Source organism: Salmo trutta, chromosome 25, assembly GCF_901001165.1.
Source record: "Salmo trutta chromosome 25, fSalTru1.1, whole genome shotgun sequence".
Lineage (NCBI taxonomy): Eukaryota > Metazoa > Chordata > Actinopteri > Salmoniformes > Salmonidae > Salmo > Salmo trutta.
The window spans coordinates 40,158,491-40,167,641 of NC_042981.1; positions in this window are offsets into that span (position 1 = coordinate 40,158,491).

Here is a 9,151-nt window from a genome sequence, read left to right on the forward strand (position 1 = left end):
TTGACTGGTGGTTTTGACACACACATTGCATTAAAACACCATAGCCCTGACCCCTATTGAAGGCGTAAGAGCTGACTTATAATTTGTAATTGATGTATTTATTCAGCCAGACCGTTTTGAGCCCTGATTCTCTTATACCCTTCACATGGCATCATCTACTACTACTCAGGTAAGTAATGAAATAAATGGTTTCAGAACAGTGGGTTTATGATGACGAAACAACTCAAGACAGTGCATCATTTTTGTTCGTTGGTTTTACTGATGTCCAGTCACTTTATATTGTTGGGTGAGTGTTTTAAAGAATAATCAAAGATTGTTAAAACTCTGCTATAATGATCTTGTCATTCTTGAATGAACCACAAATAGAATACCACATTCATAATATGGAAATGGTTCCAATCGTTTTTCCACCATTTCTTTTTCCCATAGGGGATTTTAGAAACACTTCAGATGGGGTAGTGTTTTGTGTTGGCTTACCCAGATGTGATGTTTTTATAACTGTGAATCTCTCTTGGAAAAGGTGACTTTTATCAATATAATGTATCCCCCCCCCCCAAATGAAATGCAAACGTGGTTATCATACAGAACTACAAATGCCTGTCTCAAGCTTCACATCACTCACCAGGGCCATGATTATCTGGATGATGCTGCCAAATTGAGGCAAAGTTAAGAATCTGCTGCAATCTACTCAAATATAAAAAGTGCCAATGACGTGGAAAGAATCAGCTGTTTTGTAAGGGAAAGGGTAAAGAACGAAAAAATGTGGTGCGGCTGTTTCGACCCAGAGAAATCCCAAAAGAGTGTCAGTTCAGCAAAGCACAGAGTCCGGCAAGACCAGGCCTATTCAGGGACCCAGTGACAAATGACCAGCTGCCAGATATAGGAATTAATCTGCTACACGCACCGGTTTTTGGTGCATTTTCGGCTGTAGGTGACGACAACTAAAGTGATCACTGCATAGTTAAGGTGCTCTACCTTCGAACAACAAAGCTATCTACAGTGAACTGTTGCCAATGCTATGGGCCATGCAGCTACAGGTTAACTTTTTGGGGATTGTTTATTATCCTTGTATTAATCATTGTACTCGTCGTAGACTTAACATAAACAGTGTTGCACAAGTCCTACAGGCTCACATGTGTAGGCTACATTTAATAATATCTTCAGTTGATCATAGTGACAATTGTAGCCTAGATAATTTATACAGATTCTTTGACAATTTTTTATTTTTTATTTAACTAGGCAAGTCAGTTAAGAACACATTCTTATTGTCAATGACGGCCTAGGAACAGTGGGTTAACTGCCTTGTTCAGGGGCAGAATGACAGATTTTTACCTTGTCAGCTCGGTCCAACGATCTAACCACTAGGCTACCTGCCGCCCCTGATGAAGTAATTGATGAAGCCCATTTTATGTAGCACAAACTTTGTATCATTGCAAATGTGTGGCATAATGCATGACGACAGTCTCAGATATTAAAACCTTATTTTCCTTTTATTTAAGGTCACTGTTACAACTACTTCTGGTACCAAATAATGAATAATTAGAGGTCCTTTGGAAAGAATTGGTATACGTCTTCAAGGTAATCGGCCCAGAGCAATGCCAAAGTATTTGATGCAAGTTCCAGGTTTGTCACAAGTTATCAAGCAACCACAAAATATGGTGACTGCGGAGTGTAGACGATTGACCAGTAAAAGGGTGGGCTTTAAACTGCAACACACAAGTCCCTTAATACTGAAAGAGTGTTTATGTGATACATTTTTGGATGCATGGAAAAAGTCAGCACCAAGATTGCTGGAATTTTTGCAATGTGTGAGCACTTTCTCTATGGCTGGCCACAGGAAAAAAAGCTTCAGAAGGCGCAAATAAGTGCACAATGGCAACTGCCACTATTTTAAGGGCACGTTAAAATGTATGTGTACACAAATGTTTCATAATGCGCTTGTCTTACATAATGGTGGGCCAAAATGAGATGCTTTGACTGACTCCAGGCTCAGTGTCTGTGTCCAGGAAGGGTACAATGACAAAGTTGAAACAGATTGGCGAGTCATGGGATAAGAAATGCCTCCAGTGGAAGATATACAGTTGATGTCGGAAGTTTACATACACCTTAGCCAAATACATTTAAATTCAGTTTTTCACAATTCCTGACGTTTAATCCAAGTAAAAATTACCTGTCTTAGGTCAGTTAGGATCACCACTTTTTATTTTAAGAATGTGAAGTGTCAGAATAATAGTGATTTTATTTCAGCTTTTATTTCTTTCATCACATTCCCGTGTGGGTCAGAAGTTTACATACACTCAATTAGTATTTGGTAGCACTGCCTTTAAATAGTTTAACTTGGGTTAAATGTTTCGGGTAGCCTTCCACAAGCTTCCCACAATAAGTTGGGTGAATTTTGGCCTATTCCTCCTGACAGAGCTGGAGTAACTGAGTCAGGTTTGTAGGCCTCCTTGCTCACACACGCTTTTTCAGTTCTGTCCACAAATGTTCTATGGGATTGAGTTCAGGGCTTTGTGATGGCCACTCCAGAACCTTGACTTTGTTGTCCTTAAGCCATTTTGCCACAACTTTGGAAGTATGCTTGGGGTCATTGTCCATTTGGAAGACCCATTTGCGACCAAGCTTTAACTTCCTGACTGATGTCTTCAGATGTTGCTTCAATATATCCACATAATTTTCCTTTCCTCATGATGCCATCTATTTTGTGAAATGTGCCAGTCCCTCCTGCAGCAAAGCACCCCCACTACATGATGCTGCCACCCCAGTGCTTCACGGTTGAGATGGTGTTCTTCGGCTTGCAAGCCTCCCCCTTTTTCCTCCAAACATAACGATGGTCATTATGGCCAAGCAGTTCTATTTTTGTTTCATCAGACCAGAGGACATTTCTCCAAAAAGTATGATCTTTGTCCCCATGTGCAGTTGCAAACCGTAGTCTGGGTTTTTTATGGCGGTTTTGGAGCAGTGGCTTCTTCCTTGCTGAGCGGCCTTTCAGGTTATGTCGATATAGGACTTGTTTTACTGTGGATATAGATACTTGTGTACCTGTTTCCTCCAGCATCTTCACAAGCTCCTTTGCTGTTGTTCTGGGATTGATTTGCACTTTTCGCACCAAAGTACGTTTATCTCTAGGAGACAGAACGCGTCTCCTTCCTGAGCGGTATGACAGCTGCGTGGTCCCATGGTGTTTATACTTGCTTACTATTGTGTGTACCTTCAGGCGTTTGGAAATTGCTCCCAAGGATGAACCAGACTTGTGGTCTACAATTTCTTTTCTGAGGTCTTGGCTGATTTCTTTAGATTTTCCAATGATGTCAAGCAAAGAGGCATTGAGTTTGAAGGTAGGCCTTGAAATACATCCACAGGTACACCTCCAATTGACTCAAATGATGTCAATTAGCCTATCAGAAGCTTCTAAAGCCATGACATAATTTTCTGGAATTTTCCAAGCTGTTTAAAGGCACAGTCAACTTTGTGTATGTAAACTTTTGACCCACTGGAATTGTGATACCGTGAGTTATAAGTGAAATAGTCTGTCTGTAAACAATTGTTGGAAAAATGACTTGTGTCATGCACAAAGTAGATTTCCTAACCGACTTGCCAAAACTATAGCTTGACAACAAGAAATTTGTGGAGTGGTTGAAAAACAATTTTTTAATCACTCCAACCTAAGTTTATGTAACCTTCTGACTTCAACTGTGTGTGTGTGTGTGTGTGTGTGTGTGTCTGTGTGTACACATACATACATACATACATACATACATACATACATACATACATACATACAGTCGTGGCCAAAAGTTTTGAGAATGACACAAATATTAATCAGTTTGTATGATGGCAATTTGCACATACTCCAGAATGTTATGAAGAGTGATCAGATTAATTGCAAAGTCCCTCTTTGCCATGCAAATGAACTGAATCTCCAAAAAACATTTCCACTGCATTTCAGCCCTGCCACAAAAGGACCAGCTGACATCATGTCAGTGATTCTCTCGTTAACACAGGTGTGAGTGTTGACGAGGACAAGGCTGGAGATCACTCTGTCATGCTGATTGAGTTCGAATAACAGACTGGAAGCTTCAAAAGGAGGGTGGTGCTTGGAATCATTGTTCTTCCTCTGTCAACCATGGTTACCTGCAAGGAAACACGTGCCGTCATCATTGCTTTGCACAAAAAGGGCTTCACAGGTAAGGATATTGCTGCCAGTAAGATTGCAGCTAAATCAACCATTTATCGGATCATCAAGAACTTCAAGGAGAGCGGTTTAATTGTTGTGAAGAAGGCTTCAGGGCGCCCAAGAAAGTCCAGCAAGCGCCAGGAACGTCTCCTAAAGTTTTTTCAGCTGCGGGATCACGGAACCACCAGTACAGAGCTTGCTCAGGAATGGCAGCAGGCAGGTGTGAGTGCATCTGCACGCACAGTGAGGCAAAGACTTTTGGAGGATGGCCTGGTGTCAAGAAGGGCAGCAAAGAAGCCACTTCTCTCCAGGAAAAACATCAGGGACAGACTGATATTCTGTAAAAGGTACAGGGATTTGACTGCTGAGGACGGGTAAAGTAATTTTCTCTGATGAATCCCCTTTCTGATTGCTTGGGCATCCGGAAAAAAAGCTTGTCCGGAGAAGACAAGGTGAGCGCTACCATCAGTCCTGTGTCATGCCAACAGTAAAGCATCCTGAGACCATTCATGTGTGGAGTTGCTTCTCAGCCAAGGGAGTGGGCTCACTCACAATTTTGCCTAAGAACACAGCCATGAATAAAGAATGGTACCAACACATCCTCCGAGAGCAACTTCTCCCAACCATCTAGGAACAGTTTGGTGACGAATAAAGCCTTTTCCAGCATGATGGAGCACCTTGCCATAAGGCAAAAGGGATAACTAAGTGGCTCGGGGAACAAAACATTGATATTTTGGGTCCATGGCCGGGAAACTCCCCAGACCTTAATCCCATTGAGAACTTGTGGTCAATCCTCAAGAGGCGCTTGGACAAACAAAACCCCACAAATTCGGACAAACTCCAAGCATTGATTATGCAAGAATGGATTGACATCAGTCAGGATGTGGCCCAGAAGTTAATTGACAGCATGCCAGGGCGGATTGCAGAGGTCTTGAAAAAGAAGGGTCAACACTGCAAATATTGACTCTTTGCATCAACTTCATGTAATTGTCAATAAAAACCTTTGACACTTATGAAATGCTTGTAATTATACTTCAGTATTCCATAGTAACATCTGAAAATATCTAAAGACACTGAGGCAGCAGACTTTGTGAAAATTAATATTTGTGTCATTCTCAACTTTTGCCCACGACTGTATATATATTTTTAAAAAGAAACGTCCCTTTTTCAGGACCCTGTCTTTCAAAGATAATTCGTAAAAATCCAAATAGCTTCACAAATTATCACTGTAAATGGTTTAAACACTGTTTCCCATGCTTGTTCAATGAACCATAAACAATTAATTAACATGCACCTGTGGAATTGTTGTTAAGACATTAACAGCTTCCAGACGGTAGGCAATTAAGGTCACGGTTATGAAAACTTAGGACACTAAAGAGGCCTTTCTACAGACTCTGAAAAACACCAAAAGAAAGATGCCTAGGGTCCCTGCTCATCTGCGTGAACGTGCCTTAGGCATGCTGCAAGGAGGCATGAGGACTGCAGATGTGGCCAGGGCAATAAATTGCAATGTCCGTACTGTGAGACGCCTAAGACAGGGAGACGGGACGGACAGCTGATCGTCCTTGCAGTGGCAGGCCACGTGTAACAACACCTGCACAGGATCGGTACATCCGAACATCACACCTGCGGGACAGATACAGGATGGCAACAACAACTGCCCGAGTTACACAAGGAAGGCACAATCCCTCCATCAGTGCTCACTGTCCGCAATAGGCTGAGAGAGGCTGGACTGAGGGCTTGTAGGCCTGTTGTAAGGCAGGTCCTCACCAGACATCACCGGCAACAACGTTGCCTACAGGCACAAACCCACCATCGCTGGACCAGACAGGACTGGCAAAAAGTGCTCTTCACTGACGAGTCGCGGTTTTGTCTCACCGGGGGTGATGGTCGTGTTCGCGTTTATCGTCGAAGGAATGAGCGTTACACCGAGGTCTGTACTCTGGAGTGGGATTGATTTGGAGGTGGAGGGTCCGTCATAGTATGAGACGGTGTGTCACAGCGCCATCAGACTGAGCTTGTTGTCATTGCCTGCAATTTCAACGCTGTGCGTTACAGGGAAGACATCCTCCTCCCTCATGTGGTACCCTTCCTGCAGGCTCATCCTGACATGACCCTCCAGCATGACAATGCCACCAGCCATGCTGCTCGTTCTGTGCGTGATTTCGTGCAAGACAGGAATGTCAGTGTTCTGTCATGGCCAGCGAAGAGCACTGCAGTACTTAATGCAGCTGGTGGCCACACCAGATACTGACTGTTACTTTTGATTTTGACCCCCCCTTTGTTCAGGGACACATTATTCAATTTCTGTTAGTCAAATGTCTGTGGAACTTGTTCAGTTTGTCTAAGTTGTTGAATCTTATGTTCATACAAAAATGTACACGTTAAGTTTCTTGAAAATAAACGCAGTTGACTGTGAGCGGACATTTCTTTTTTTGGTGAGTTTGAGACCTTCAGTACATACTGTACACATACATAGCCTATTGGCTAGAAAAATGTATAAAAAAATAAGCTGTTTAGCTCAGGGGCCTTTTTCTTGCTATGGAACCCTGCCGAGACAGACTGGTGACCTAGGGACCACAATCATGTTAACCCCCCCAAAAAATAATTGACTTGTCTTATCAGATGAATGATAATGGCAAGGAGAAGTCATGAACATTTTCAAATGAATGGACTTGGTACATAGTTGGAAGAGGAAGTAATAACTCTAGCATACCTTTTTCTAGCTAATAGGCTAACTCCCAATTTGGTTTAGCTGGTTGAACAAAGGTGAGCCATGTATTGGCAAAATATATGTCCAGGGCCCTGTTTCCCGATAGCGATGGAACAGGCTGACAAGTGTTTAAACATGCATCTTTCCAACAACGGCCAAAGATGTAACATACGTTTCCCAAGACACCACGCAGAGAGAACGCTCACTTAGTGAGATGTTGGGGCATGTGTCGATACTGATGGGATCGAAAGAAAGTGAGCACTGCTCTCAGATCAGCTTTCTCCATTCAAATCTTACCTTAACTTTATAATTATTTCACAATACTGATGACGGATCAGCTCCAAGAGCGATATTAACACCTACGGCTACAAATATTGAGATGGCTTTTCCAATGCCTACCCAATAAAAATGGACTAAATCACTGACATTGCGCACGTTAGGTTACAAACACATCATGAAATATATTGAGAGAAATTATTAGACAGTAGCCTACAAGTAGCAGAATAGAACTCCATTGATTGAACCACTGTCAAACCAAATACAATGTTATTTGTCAAATAGGTCTTAAACGAGGTGTAGACTATGCTTACATACTTACTGGCCCTTACCACTATTGCAGAGAGAAACATTTAGAAATAATAGAAAAATATCACAATGAATAAATACACAATAAGTAGCTAACTTAAGCTACAGTGCCTTCGGAAAGTATTAAGACCCCTTGTCTTTTCCCATATTTTGTTACATTACAGCCTTATTCTAAAATGGATTTAAAAAGTCTATCACTCTATACACATTACACCATAATGACAAAGCATAAATTAGGTTTTTAGAAATGTTTGTTAATAATAAAAAATATAAATATCACATTTACATAAGTATTCAGACCCTTTACTCAGTACTTTGTTGAAGCACCTTTTGGCAGCGATTACAGCATTGAGTCTTCCATGGTATGACGCTACAAGCGTGGCACACCTGTATTTGGGGATTTTCTCCCTTTCTTCTCTGCAGATCCTCTCAAGCTCTGTCAGGTTGGATGGGGTTGTGTTGCTGCACAGCTATTTTCATGTCTCTCCAGAGATGTTTGATCGGGTTTGAGTCCAAGCTCTGGCAGATCCACTCAAGGACATTGAGACTGGTCCCGAAGCCACTCCTGCATTGTCTTGGCTGTGTGCTTTGGGTCGTTGTCCTGTTGGAAAGTGAACCTTCTCCCCAGTCTGAGTTCCTTAGCGCTCTAGAGCAGGTTTTAATCAAGAATCTCTAAGTACTTTGCTCCGTTCATCTTTGCTTCGATCCTGACTAGTCTCCCAGTCCCTGCCGCTGAAAAACATCTCCACAGCATAATGCTGCCACCACCATGCTTCACCGTAGGGATGGTGCCAGGTTTCCTCTAGATGTGACGCTTGGTATTCAGGCCAAGGAGTTCAATCTTGGTTTCATCAGACCAGAGAATCTTGTTTCTTATATATTGTATATTTTAGCAATTGCATTTCATTTTGATACTTAAGTATATTTAAAACCAAATATTTTTTACTTTCTTACTCAAGTAGTATTTTACTGGGTCACTCACTTTTGTGTCATTTTCTATGAAGTTATCTTTTTACTTTTACTCAAGTATGACAATTAGTTACTTTTTCCACCACTGGTGACTACCTAAAACAAAATGTGACAAAATACTAGAAGGTTATTTTGATCGTTTTTGGTAATTGAAAGTTATTTCCCCTCTATGGGGCACCATTTTCAGCCATTTACTCTTAACTGCATGAATTGAACGTTGTCTCAGTCTGGGGACCTGTGGGGAGCTTGCATGTTTAAATGCTCTAGGCCAGGGATTCCCAAACTCGGTCCTGGCCCCTCCCCCTGGGTTCACGGTTTGGGTTTTGCCTTAGTTCTACACAGCTGATTCAAATAAACAACTCATCATCAAGCTTTGATTATTTGAATCAGCTGTGTAGTGCTATGGCAAAAACCAAAATGTACAACCGGGGGGGGCCCAGGACCCCTGCTCTATGCCAGGGTTTCTTCAACTTTTTCAGCTCGAGACCCTAATGAGAAATAGACCATATGGCTGTGTATGGTAGCTGCGTCTACGTAATCACTTAGAATTTATGACCTCAAACAGTCTACAATCTATAGGGCCTGCTTTAGAGGGAACAGGTCCCAACTACCAGGGATTGAAGCTCTTCCTGATAGCCCATCCCCTGAATCTGAAGAGAGACTTTCTCATCTCAGCAATGCTGGAATAGTATGCACACAGTGCAGTT